Source organism: Cebidichthys violaceus, unplaced genomic scaffold (assembly GCF_023349555.1).
Source record: "Cebidichthys violaceus isolate CVI_PGR_0920_01 unplaced genomic scaffold, fCebVio1.0.p SCAF_3, whole genome shotgun sequence".
NCBI classification, from domain to species: domain Eukaryota; kingdom Metazoa; phylum Chordata; class Actinopteri; order Perciformes; family Stichaeidae; genus Cebidichthys; species Cebidichthys violaceus.
The window spans coordinates 9,093,815-9,107,883 of NW_027176483.1; the positions used below are offsets into that span (position 1 = coordinate 9,093,815).

A 14,069-nucleotide genomic window follows, 5' to 3' on the forward strand; every position below is an offset into this window, starting at 1 on the left:
TCATTTACTCATGAGGTTTTGAGATAAATCCGTCACTGAGATTTATCCTCCATCCTAAAACACATGAGATGAATGCAATTTAATTTGTGTTGAGATAACTTTGGAAAATTACACTTATAGTTCTCCACCAATCAGAAATTAGTATTGCTTATATTTCTTCAGTTGGAGTTCGTTTACACATTCATGTGCTGAAGGGGGAAAGTGTCTCCGTGCTCACCTTTAATCTGACGCGTACGTACAAGCACGGTTTTGTGAAGTCCTGGTCCAGCAGCTTTTATGAGTGTGATATGGAAACTTTAAACCTCCAGTGCACACACTGACATCTTGGGTTCAATAGTCTTTTGATATGAATAATAGAGATTCTGGATTTTTCAATGAGGGTGGAGGAGCAAATTACATTTTAAGATTTTTAACATTTTGAGTCTTTTATGTGGACAAAAACCTATCAGACTCAAATTATTATTCAAAGCAGGGTATTTTTCTTGTATTTGTTCCTTAAATCTTAACATGTCTGGGCTCTCCGCAGCAACAGTTCTTTCCAGAGTCAGTGTCTCTGGGGATGATCCACCTTGCTGTCAACATAGTTTAATGAAAATTGTTGACTGTGAGGTCTGTGGATTATCCACAGATGTAGCTCCAAAATGTCAGTTTTCAAAGCTGTGAACACCACAAAAGAAATTACAATCATCTCCATTTGAGTGTATAGTGGCAGCAGAAATCAAATATTATTTTCTCTCTGCTTTGAACTCAGTTGATGAGCAATCACACTTCTCAAACCTACCAATCAGATTGTGCCTCAATCTCAAGAGGAGGCTTTCATTTTTGCTGTCAAACTTGAAATAAACAAATACCCCACAGTCTTATAATATGGTGTTTTTTGGTTTCCCGCTTTTACATTTTTTAATGACATAATTTAAAATAATTACACCGTTGTAGCACTTGGTTGCTGTATTGCAATATTATGATGCATATGTAACTCTCAAACAATAGTTTGAGCGGTCTGTGCTTACCTGTGTGTGTGTGTATGTGTGTGTGTGTGTGTGTGTGTGTGTGTGTGTGTGTGTGTGTGTGTGTAAGTGACACACACACACACACACACACACACACACACACTGTGTGTAGCTGGTGCAATATCCTTATCTGAATCCATGGTTGTATACATAATGATTACTTAGCTGATCAGCTGTAAATTGAATGTTTGTGGATTCTATGTCTTCAACATTTCCTATTGTGCACATGAAAATATAAACAAATATTTTTAAGCCATTCTTTCAATTAGTGTCTGTTTGAAATGATTTGGATGGACTGATCCTTTAACTGCCAGAAGAGGAAAGTCAAAATGGTCAGAAATCACTGAGAATTACAACAACCATCACTCAGAGTTTCAGTCCACCACTTGTTACTCCCCAGATGTTGCCGCGTCATGAGGAGACAGCAGATGAGACATAAAAGGAAAAACCTCAGATGCACTGATCGAGGACAAGCAGCAGTGCAGTGAAAACAGAATACGCCATGTCTTGTTTGATGCTGCGGATTTGTTGCCTCATCCACCACCACTTTGTTTGGGGAGTCAGGGATTTGTGGTCGGGGATTACAGCAGGCCACGAAGGCAGCTTCTGAAGCAGACGATAACAGCAGCCAGTTGTGCCGGCTGAAGAGAGAGGCCAACGGTTGGGGTCCCAAACATGCAAATCTGTGCAAGACACAAATTTAGCCACAGGATGGGACAGCTATTGTAGACAAGTGGATACTCTGTTGCATTTCACTGCTTGGAGTAACTGTTTTAGATTAACAAGCATAGTATTTCCTTTGTATTCAGTGGTTGAATCTCATTTGTTTGATATCCTTTTCTTTATCTCAAAGTAATCATATGCAACACATAGACTTCCTCTTCAAGTGTTGGTCAATTTAATCATTTTTACAGAGTGAAATTCACATCACTGAGTGGCCTCCTCCTGTTTAGAATGGAGTCTAGTGCAGACTAAAGCAGACTTCTTAAAGATAGTTGTCAAAGAACAAAATCATGAAAATTAGGGAGAAATCAAGAAAGGAAAATACAAATAATTTAAAGAGACAATTTAACCAAAATAAAATAAATAATAATTTGTTTGCAGATTCTTGGGCGGTGTAATGGATTTTCATGTTTCATTCATACAGAGCATAATGTCCCTTAGCCAGTGGCAACGGGAAGGTGGAACCGGGCCCTTCTGTTTGGGTAAGATAACTCAGCGAGCTAATACAGAAGCAAAGGCAACTGTGTCTTCTTTTACTTTAGGGCATATGTAGTTCATCTGGAGCCGTGCCAAAGACGGCACACAGAGGACTGCCGAATGTGGCTGCAAACACATTTCTGATAAAGTCCGAAAAACAAAAGTCAAACGTTCAGCTGTTTTGAGGCAGAACAAGTACTTGTAAATGATTGAGACATGAGCACAGAGACACACGTGGGGAACACCGCCGGGAATAGTGCAGGTTTGGTTCAGCAGGATGGACTATGTTGAATTTACCCAAAGCAAAAAACACAGACAGCATCCACCTGAGAGCTACTCATATGTAGTGCTGTAAAGTTATTAAGTACATATACCCAACTACTGCACTTAAGTACACATCTGAGCTGTACTTGCACTCTACTTGAGTACTTCCATTTCATGCCTCTTTTGTTAACTTCAGTGTAGATTTTGCAGGAATAGTTGCTAGTTAGGCTACTTTACAAATTAAGATTCAACATTGAAAACACACGGAGAGCTTATACGATTATGATGTATTGTTAGAATTTAAACAATATTCAAAATGAAAGCTGAAACAATTTGTGGATTATCTCAGTAGTGGATCAACAGATGTTCCAGTGAGGATTTACTACTTGTCATAAATCACAGTAAACTGAATAACCGTTACTTCCTCCTCCACTGTCTTTGTGCAGTCATGTTCTAATGTTGATTTAATTGCAATGACATGCAGATTAGAGAATTTAGAGTATAATGTGGGAAATTATTATTTCAGGGATTTTGGGGTGTTTTGACACTACAAATAATCACTGAGCAACATGTGAAAAAGTGGTACATCTTGGAAAGTAATAGGTTGAGAAAACATTTTTAAAATTGCATTTAAATACAGATTTGTGGCTCAGCAGAGTTGGGCTGAGGCCAATAAGAAGATTTGAGTTGCTGCAGAGTTGTTAATTGGTGTTGCAGAAGACTTCAGATCAGTTCAGTGTCGAGAGCTATTCTGGATGTGTGCTTTTCTTAGATGTTGAACATTTATGAACTAAGCTGTGGACAATACCATCATGAAATGTTCTGCTTTACCCACAATACATGGTGGAAAAACAAACAAACGACAAACCAAGAAAACATGCAATAAAAGTCACTAGATTATACTCAGGCAACACACACACACACACACACACACACACACACACACACACACACACACACACACACACACACACACACACACACACACACACACACTCACACAAGTCTAGTGATAAAACAGCAGCATAGTTACTAACATTCCTTTTGTCATTGGGCTAATTCAAGAAAGAAATTGGCCTAATCAATAAAAGACAGAATAAAAGAACAGTCAATACATTAAAATGCATGCACCCAATTAAAAGGGAACCTAGAGTGCCTATAGGCAGAAGAGTTTCAAACACAGCAGAGGCGCTGCACAAAACTCTTACACCTGTGTTGTACTATATGTTTCCTGTTATTAATAAATTACATGAAAAGTCCAAAACCCAAAATATCTCAGTCCATCTCTCAGTTCTTTCTGACTTCCTACCTTGTGTGCGGCACATTTGTCCTTTGTTTTTCCTGCTGCATATGTATGTATATCTTCAAAAGGTTCACTTACATAGTTTAATTTTCTATAAAAAGGCTTACTTTGCTAAAACAGGTGGATATGTTAGTTTTCAGCCAATAAAACAAGAGTAAAAGGTGCATGTGATGGGTTCAGCTGCACATTAATACACATTTGGTGCTCTGCAGCAGAACAGTATATTTGAGATTGACTCAAAACATACTAAAGTGCTCATGATCATTATAATGAAGAGCAAGTCACAGTGTGCAACAGGGTGGTTCATTGATGTGTTTTAGTTAGTTTTTGGTCTATGGCAGAGAGGAATTAATCTACATCAGGCCTACTTGTTAGTAGGATCATTGGTTTCTTTGGCAACAGGAGATATATAAGGACTTATCCTGTAAAATGGTGTTTGAAATGTTTTTCAGGTAACACAAAATGGAACATTTACCTTAGTCGTTCTCTTCACTACACACACCAGCCTCTGACCTCCCACTAAGAAACATATACCTCCATCAAATGTCACAGTGAGGAACTAGATTCAGAGCTAGATTTCCAAACCTTCCATGTGGAAAATCAAAAGGGGGATCGTGTCAATTCTGGGAAACAGGATTGTGAGGTGTGAGGTTAACCTTGCAAAGACTTTCTGCAAACCATCAGTCAACTTCATCTCTAAACTGGAGTTTATTTTGTACTGGTTCAGAGGAGAACTGAAGTGCTCACTGTTGCAGAAAAATATAGGATATAATTACAATAATTACGCTGTTCTGGGCAATTCACCCACTTTCACCTCATATAATGTTGCAGCCATGTGGCAAACTGACAGACAACCTTTAATGGAATATGTCCTACAGGTTGCTTACTGTTCAAGGTACATTTTCCAAGTTGTGTAATATCTCACAAATTGTTATGGGAATATTGTGGGATTATATCTGAGGAGAGATGTGTGTTGTGTGTATGGGGCCGGGATGACGGAGGGGGGGGGGGTGCATGCATCATCAGCATCGGCGTCCATGACGTCACCAGAGTTTAAAGTGGGCCGCGCTTCACCCAGTGAAGTAGACGAGCGAGAAGAGGGAGGAAGCAGCGGCGGCTCCCCTCACAACACATGACTTCATGCTCGGCGCCGAGGACTGAACCGCTGAACTCCACAAACTACCTGCTTTAACCTACCTCTGCACCTTTTGACTTTCTCGCTAATTAAACATGGAAGACCATGTTGCACCGTGATCCCGTTGAACCCTGTTTTCTCGAGGGCGATAACTTCAAATCTCAAGTCCTCCGAAGGGTGAGTTCAAACGCGTTTCCCCGAAAACTGAACGAAAAAGGGCTTTGATTTAATCTGCAGAGGGGGCAAATGATGCTGCAGCAGGTATGTCACCAGCCTGGGTGATAAACAGCTTTGCAGTTGTGTGTCAAAAGAGATACGGCTTTTGTTATATTTTTTGTTTGTGTATTATGAACGGAAGTAACTTGAGGCGCAGTCCTTTGGCATATACAAAGCGCTGCTGTTGGCTGGTTGATGTGACAAATTGTGCTTTCTATTTAATTAGGCTATTGGCGAGTCTATCCCATGGAAATGTGCGTGCTGTGCCAAAGAAAAGGGCTGTATCATCCCGGAGACTTTTAGAATTCTGCAGACATGTATTGTTTTTTTTTTTCTCTGCACGGCTCGGAGGCTGCATGTTCTGCCAGGAAAACTATTAGTTTGAAGAAACAGAGGTTTAAAAGCCTGTTGTTGTGATGCAGTGAATGCTAATGATGTGGAAGTGTGTTATAGGACGCATAAGCAATCAGTTTGAACTGCTTCATTAAAAGTTCAAATTATTTATGATAATGGTTTTTACTGTTTCTAATAAGTAGTTGACTGTAGCTTATCACAATATTGCATTTCTTGGTTCACATTCAATTATTAGATTTGATATTATGATTGATTTAAGTGACGCTTGTGTAACGCCAACGTCAGTTTGTCTTTCTTAATCAAAGATGCATTTCTCATGCAGCATTTTACACAATTCTGTGTACTTCAATGTCGAGGATGAGAGGGGAATCCAGCTTCTGTGATGAACATTTTCATTCGGTCCAGAATGAAGACCACATGCAGTATGTTATGTCATTTTTTAGCCACTAGATGACAACAGAGTGCAAGCTAAAGCGGCTGATCAAACTTGCATTAGTCTTATTAGTCAATGAGCAGATCTGCACCATGGTTTAATAATGAAATAATTACTGCTGTTGATTTCCTGCACCCAAGGTGGCATTTGTAAGATTATTTTTCACTTGGCATTACATTAGGTACACACACACACACACACACACACACACACACACACACACACACACACACACACACACACACACACACACACACACACCTTGTTTTACTTGGAGCAACTGAAGACCTATACTGTTGTTTTGCCCTGTTGAAGCTGCATACATTGTAGCCCCTCGCTCTGCATGGGTTCCCCGCATTACAGCAATTTGTCATAAAGTCATTTATCATAAATGTACCATGGCACTGCAGCAATGCAGGTTTTGTTTTGACCCTCAGACTGACACTTTGGGAATACAAGATATACATATAAGACCATGTTTACAAAAAATTCTGCTTTGCTTTTTGTTTTTGGGTGTATAATGGCTTCTCATTTAGTCGTTTATCACTTCCCAATCTTAACATCCTTTCTTTCCCTCCTTTATAACTACACAAATCCCACGCACAAATAAATAATTCACACGCATGCAAACTCATGCTTGTCTTTTATATTAAGGAGTAAAACTATTTTGAATCCACTGAAGCAACAAACAAAGCCAGTTGTGATTTTGGACCACTTAGAATAGCATATAATGTGCACTAACATCTCTCATCACGTTTTTATTTTCTTTCATTCATCACTTTTATGTCGGTGTATTTAGGCTGTCAAACAAGTCGACTAAATCCACTAAATCCTTTTGTATATGTCGCTGCTGTCCTACTTGCCCTAAACTAAAATAACCACCTGGTTTTCTGCTTTGTGACAATGTAATTGTTAGCTAACCCAATTGTTTATTTATCTTAAGAAGTACTGTAATTTTCTCAATCCATCAGTTTATCTATTAAATTCAAAATCACCAAATTTGGAGATAGATGGTTTTCTTTGGAGGTCAATGAGTTTAGGAAGTAATTTCCTCACATTATTATGCACATTTACACAACTATTTTTATTTATTTATTTAAAGTAATAGGAAAAATTTGGAACAAAAAAGATTTAATATGTTTTTTTTAATATTTATTTGTGTGTGCAGAACATTTAAGTGGTGAAAAATACTTTTAGATGTATTTGTTTTTTATCAGACCCACATACTGTAGCTTCAGTCAGTCCGGGATGACATGCTGAAGTGCTGTAACATGTTCAGTGAGCTTTAAAGTTATCTCCCCTCCTAATAATGTGTCTATTCATCAAAACTTGTGTTCTGTAGGTTGTTGTTGTTGTTGTTGTATACCATCCGGTGGTCCTCCCGGGTTGGTTCAAGCTGTGATTTCATTGCATACAACTTTTTCCTGGGATGAGAGGTCATGCTGCTAGAAAACAAATTGAAACTCAGTTCAGCCTCAGTGGCTTCCGCTCTTGGTCGAGCCAAGGACGACATTTGCCTCTGAGACGGCGTGAATTCTGACGTTACTTAATGAGAAGTGAGCGGTCACATCTTTGTCTCATTTTCTGAGCTCTTCCAAAGCAACGGCGCCTTCAAGGGCACATAAGTGGCTTGTCCATTTGTTTTTTTGTGTGCACTTTACAGTCTAGTAAACCCTTTCAACTGGAAATTCTGATGTTTGGCTCAATCGATACATTTAATTACTGCTGATTAATAAAAGAGTTTGGCTGTGGAAGGCAGACTCACTTCACAAGGACGCGTTCTATCGGCAAACATGGAAGGAATGTGATTTTACACAGTTAAAACCATTCACAATGTAGATTATACCTAATGAAAGACTATCCGAGAACAGTGTGTAAGTACAATTTACATATCTGTTGGATTTAGAGGACACACTAATTCATTCTTTAAATATTCAATGAATGCAATTAACACTTGATCAGATGCTGGTTTGGACCCATGCACACTCAATAATCACTTACTCACATTCAAATTAAAAGATTTGGAGACACTCATCAGCAAATATGCTGAGAAATAGTTTTCTCCACAGGCAAGATATGTTGTTGGCAGTGTGAGGAGTCTCCAGCAGCATATTGAGATAAGCAGTATATTCGGTGTGCTGTAGGAAAATGAGTGGGTTGGGTCCAGTTCACAAGGGCAAATCATAATAGTCAGCTCAGCGTTATAAACTTGACACTGATTTTGAGAACTACAAGTGAACGCCTCAGTATACTGTAATATTTTCAGGCAGTGTTTCTCCAGAGTTTGTTGTTTTGAACACTGTTCTCTGTCAAAGCTCCTCAAAAGTAACAGCTCCAATGACCTTTATTCTGCAAATTAAGCTGTTTTTGCTTCGCGCTGACTGATGGATCTTATTTCAGCAAAAGTACATTGAGCATTGAGCAAATACCCTGGAGCCAAAGCAACTACATTAACAAAAGTTAATGAAATATATGGAGGCAGAACCTGGACTTTGCTTTATGTTTGAAATTTATGGCATTTACATTTTGCACGTCTGTGGAGAGGGAATAAAAACAATATAACACAGTCTACACCCACATCTCTTATGTGTCCATGTAAACATATTAATGCTGCAGCCTAGTGTATTGTGTTTGACTGTAAAAGTCCTCTTTGTCTTTTTTTTTTTTTTGTCTTTGTCTGGACTGTAAAGAAAAGTCATGGCCGTGCAAGATTTGCACACACCAAAGTTAAACAAGTGCAAAGTGATGCTAAATTTTTAAAACAGCAAAGCTAGCTGGCATTGGAAAATAAGAAGAAATCTGCAATTTAGATTCAGCTTCAATTCTATGTTAGCTGTCCCAAAGGTCTGCCCATGTCTGCATCTGATTACGCTTGCATGCATTTAATTAATAATTCGACAATGCACGGCATTGATGTCGGTCAGCCAACGCTCTGCAGGGGAATAGATTGCCTGAGCCTGATATCCAGCCACAGCCTCTTAGCGAGGAGCAGAAACGATGAGCTCAGGCAGATTTCAGATACAGAAGCTCCCGTGTGGAGCTGCGTTAATCCCCCCTCCCTCAGGTGCAGCCGCTTCTGGGGAGGAACGCCACGGACTACAGCTCACCACCGATGCTTGGCCGCACTCTGATTAATGCACTCATCAGTTCTTTTCTTGTTTGTTTTAATGACAAGCATGTCCCTTGTGGGAATCTGGTGACTTTTTGCAAATACTGCTGATGCATCTGCTCACACCTGCCACTTTTTTTCTTTCTTGTCTTGTGAAAGGACCGTTACCATAAAACCTGAGTCTTTTGACATGACTAGGTTGTCAGGGGGAGTGCAGGGAACCACACAACACATTTTCCACCGGAGATACAGAAAATACATGAGCTGAGGAAATGAACAGTGATAAGATCTCAGCATGGTGGGATGTGTTGTGCTTTGTTGATAAGGCTATTATTCATCATTATGCTTTAGACGGCAAAAATCCACTTTGTCATCTCAGGCACATGCTTTTCATGCTCACGGCTGTACATTTGCAGTTGAGTTGTACGGCTTTTATGACTGATGACTGTAAAGTTTTATAAATGATTTAATCACATGTTTATACTGTAGATAAACCAAAGATATTCATTGGGGCACCTTCAATTTTGGCTAATCTTTTATTTTATGAACTGAGGTTGTTGAGCTGATGAACCGAAATACAGTCCTCTCAGAAACATGCTGAAATTGATTTTTTTTTTTAATTTGACAGCGTCAAAGAGGTCCTGAGAGGCACTAAGAGGGTTTTAAAATGTTAGGAAAATCAGTTATTGTGATTTATTTTATAAAAGTCCCAAGAAATGTTATGTAGAAGATGATTCATAACTCTGATCAAAGAGTGAGGCCATTTTTAATACATGCTAAATTAAGTTAAATAACCGTTCCTGTAAAACAAACTCATTTTGCAGCACCCTGTGCGGTGTGAACTTTTCATGGGTCTTAAATGTGTTAAAACTTCTCAGATTGTTTCCTTGTTATCAAACACGATTTAATCAGAAATCCAGTGTGTGAGGTTTGAAAGGTAAGATTGATTTAATACTGTTATATTATTATAAAAATGTAATTAACAGGAAAAGCAACCTGAACATGAACTCTTGAGGCCACATGATTGTTACGCAGACCATTTTACCAAGTACCACAATTATTCCTGTATGTCTAGGCTAACTGACACGCTAATTATTTTTAGCGTTTAATTCAGATTATACAGAAATTCTGCAGCATGATCGATGATGGACGGTCATCGTACTAATAAATGCAGACAGGGAAGAGTTGTGGTCATGCCACATTTGGCTGCCTATGTTTGATTGATGATTGATGATTTAAGTGGACAAATGATTCAGTGTGCTCAACTGTCCATTAGTAGTGTTATGCCTATTAGAGTGTGATACCTTGCCTCTGGCACCTTTCAGTAAGAGACCTCATCATAGTATTTTCTCTCTGTCTGTGTGCGAGTGTGTGTGCTTCTTGTTCTATTGATATAATGCAGCTGACTTCTGTGGAATCTGATTCAGAGACAGAGATGCTTACTTGCGTACACTCTTGTACACTATTGCTACATTGCATGGATAACTTGCATATAACGTATTAATGCCACATCTCAGCCACATGCTGTGCTACTCCTGTTTAATAAATGTTCCATAGCTCCTCTCAGCCTGTCCGATCAGTTCTGGCGAGCAAACTCTGGCCCATTTCCAGTGTCAAGTGATGGATCTCTGTGCTATCAGTGAGGTACTTCGAGCCCTATAACATAAAGCCCCTGCGCTTATTCAGCACCCGGGTACCTTGCTTGTGATCAATGGCCAGCAGTCAGGACAGTGAATGGGGCACAGATTGAACCACATCTGGGATTCGGATGCTGAATAACTGCCCACTCAACAGGGGCGAATCATGAATAATACACCAGGCAGCCGAGTGTCCCGTCTCCTTTGGCCCCTCACGGGCGATGCTTTCCGTCCAGAGAGCAGAAGGTCAGGGCACAAATACTTGGCACCCCAAGCACCAGCACCAGGCAGCCCTGCCTACCACAGCCATAGGAGAGTGGAGAGAATAATGGCTGGAAAAGTAACAAGTAACTTGTGAGGGTGTCGAGGAGAGGATCAACATTTACACCAATGATCAAAAAGTATTTTTTTATATACAGCTCAAGGCTGTGTAGATTTAGATGGCAGAGAAAACTGCAATCAAAGACACAGAGTATCAGAGTGCATACCATTTATTTTGTTTTGTATGTTGGATTGCATTTACACCATTGTAATATATATGGAGATACAGGAATACTTTTTTTTTAATCTGCAATGAAACAGATTATGTTCCATGTTTCATTGCATTGTTTCTTCAGTCCAGTGGTTGTATTCTGTACTCTAATGATTGTACAAGCAAATTCCCAATTCCTTTGATTTTTTATTTGTGTGTTTTTTTCTCTATCTATTACATTTTGGCTTCATTTGAGTCTGTCATGTCAGTGATGAATACAGGCATCTTCCCCGTGTATTCATCAGGCAGGCTGAACAGAGCCATAAGCGCTCCTCTCTTTTGTTCATTTTTTAAAAATTCATTCAGTCAAAGTACTGTAGGCGTGTTTTGCTCAAGGGGATTCAAGGATATCTAAAAGGTCATGGTGGCAAAAATTGGGCATACATCTTTAATGCAAATCCAGTTGATGGAGCTCTCATTTCACCAAATTGAGATCACCTGGTTGCTCGATGGCCGGGCTTAACGTGCTGCAGAAGCATTTTTTCAGATTTAATAATCCTGATGGTAAATCATTCCTCTTTTTCAGTCATTGACAAGTCATCCAGAAGGTTAATGTGCTACACGAGGGAGTAAACCATTGATCTAGAGAGAAATGTGGGAGCTTTTAGTTGAATATGAAGAGTTATATTTCTAATTGGTTATTTTTAGAAAAAACATTCCACTTAAATAAACACAGATTCATCTTGTGAGAGATCCCACAGCGTCTTGTATTTCTCTGAGTTAGCGGTAGAGTTTGTTGGCTTACACTTGATTGATTGTTAAAATCCCAAAACTACAGTACATCACTGGTGGAAAGTAATTGAATACATTAACTCAATTATTGTAATCAAGTATCTATTTGTGGTAGTTGTAGTTAACTACTTTTTATTTCAATTGCACTACATTTTACGATGGAATTGTTCTACTGTTTTACACTTTTATGATAGCTGCAGTTACTTTTCAGATGAAGATTTTACATAAAACAACTATGTGATAAGTTTATAAAACGCAACACATTTTAAAGATTCGATTGGTATTCTGAACCCTTTTATTGGTGACCCCTTATAAAAACATCTGCCTTGTTTTGAATCCTCTTCATGTTTCAGATGTCTAAGTGGTTTGTAGTTCCACCAAAGATATCCCATTTTTTTAAATTTTATTTTATTTAATTTCAATAGCTTTTTAAATTGTCCAGTATATCACAACAAATAAGTCTAATAATGTCATATATAATAATATATCAGTCTCAGAGACCATTTTATTGTAGAACCACTGCAGTGATCAGTACATCATTATTATATGTTATTTGTTTTCCTATCTGTGAGACTAATGTGAAGTGCAGTATTCTTAAAAAAAAATCAACCCTCCTGTGAGATCTCAGAGGATTGTCTGCACAGAAAGCAAGGTGCATCCAGGCGCAGTGGCTTTTCTCTTTCTCGCTCCCCCCCGTCTGCTTCACACACCGCTTACCCTGCGACATTTGGGACGAGTTTCTCACTGCTTGGCTTCTCACATCTTGGACACTGACACAAAATAAATGAAGACACCAAGAAGACTCAAGGTTCAGAGTTGGAAGGGGTTGGTGGCTGAGGTGTGAAACTATTGGGGTGTAAAATTGCCCTGGCAGCCGTGCTGTTGTTTCAGCATTTCATGGCGAGCTGCTCAGCTAGCGTCCCTATACTTGCCTGTTCAGTGCCTTCTCCTCTCCACTTTTTCCCATTTGTTTTGCTGTCCACACCATTCCTCTGCTGAGTTTGGCCCTCTCTCTGTAGAGGATGTAACTTTATAGAATAGCCGTTTGGCTGCTTCGTGTGCATCATTTTGTGGTTGTGCTTCCTTGACCGGAGCTCCAGATTAACAGTTCGGTTTTGTTCTCCTGGTGGGAGAGAGCAGACGGTTCAACAGGCTAATAATCACACGTTAATTTGTCCTAAGATGTCCAACTGTTCTCCAGCAGCTCTCATTATTCGCAGTCAGTTACAGGGAGGCTAATTGTCTGTGCGAGGAAGGAGAGAGAGCCTTACTGGTGCGAGGAGGACTGGTGCTTCCTCCTGGTGGCAGCAGGACGTCAGAGCCAGGCCATGGAGAGAGGACAGACGTAGCACAGAGGGCATTGCAAGACATTTGGCTGTCACTGTGATGCCTGGGGTTTGTTATTAGGAGCATGGGGTGAAACATACTGACTATTCAAAGCAGCATGCAGAGCAATCTGACATCAGGCACATTGTTTTGATCCATCAAGTGCTGCTGTTTCACTAATTAGTTTTCTTACAGAAAATGTACGCCTAAAGCTGTTAATTGTGACATGTTTATGACTGTAGAGATTCCGTGCCTGTTATGTGGCGAAGGAACCAAATCCAATTAATTACACATTTTTTAAAATAATATTTGACAGTAAAAAACCTGGGCAAAGTTGCTATACGCTCTATTCTATTATCTATATTTGATGATCATGTTTACTCACATTAGTTTCAAATTTTCTGCTCTTTCTTTGAACCACTTCTGAACAGATGGCTCGACCGGCGCCGCTGCTCCCCTCCCAAGTGTGTCTGAATCTAAATTCATAAAACTAACGTTAGACTAGATTAGTTCCTCTGATGTCCATGAGGCAATTTCTTATTATTGCCTGTGGTTGAGAGTGGGCACACTGCTGCCTGGGAGCACACAGGACAGTGTTTTGTCTGCACGGACGGGCTGCAAAAAGTCTTTGTGCCCTGAGTGAAAGAAATAAAAGTATGAGGAGAGCCTCCCTCCAATGGGCCATGCCTGGTGTCTGCCTGCCCTGCGGTAAGGCAAGGTTATTCAGATGAAAGATGGTGTTGAGATTAGTGAGCCCTGCCCGAGCGCGTGGACGTCCAGCATGCCGCACTGCGTGATTTATGAGAGTCGTGATATCA

At 39.7% G+C, this 14,069-nt stretch overlaps 1 protein-coding gene across 1 annotated transcript in view; it reads left to right on the plus strand.

Moving 5' to 3' along the window:
- The first annotated feature begins 4,908 nt into the window (after window positions 1-4,908).
- Window positions 4,909-14,069, plus strand: part of megf11 (multiple EGF-like-domains 11) — a 69,730-nt gene continuing 60,569 nt past the window's right edge. The window contains exon 1 of the mRNA XM_068723631.1: window positions 4,909-5,089. The gene's annotated coding sequence lies outside the window, so the exon portion shown is untranslated. The remainder of the gene's footprint in view (window positions 5,090-14,069) is intronic.